The sequence below is a fragment of the Sinocyclocheilus grahami genome, unplaced genomic scaffold (assembly GCF_001515645.1).
Source record: "Sinocyclocheilus grahami isolate Dianchi unplaced genomic scaffold, SAMN03320097.WGS_v1.1 scaffold597.1, whole genome shotgun sequence".
Taxonomy (NCBI): Eukaryota; Metazoa; Chordata; class Actinopteri; order Cypriniformes; family Cyprinidae; genus Sinocyclocheilus; species Sinocyclocheilus grahami.
In genome coordinates, this window is record NW_015505776.1 from 104,155 (window position 1) to 104,417 (window position 263).

Here is a 263-nt window from a genome sequence, read left to right on the forward strand (position 1 = left end):
AAAAAAAATTTAACTTTCAACTCACGGTCGTAAAGGGACGCCGAAACGTTTGAAAGAGGCGGGGACAATTTTACTAAAATGGAAATAACTCTTGAACGGAATGAGATATATTCACCAAACTCGGTACACATGTGTATGAGCTCAATATTTGGTGAAATAAAAAAAATTGCGCAGCTCTACCCCTTGGTGGCGCTATAAAATGGAAAAAACATAAGATTGAATATAACTTTGCAACCGTTGATCCGATCGACTTGAAAATTGGT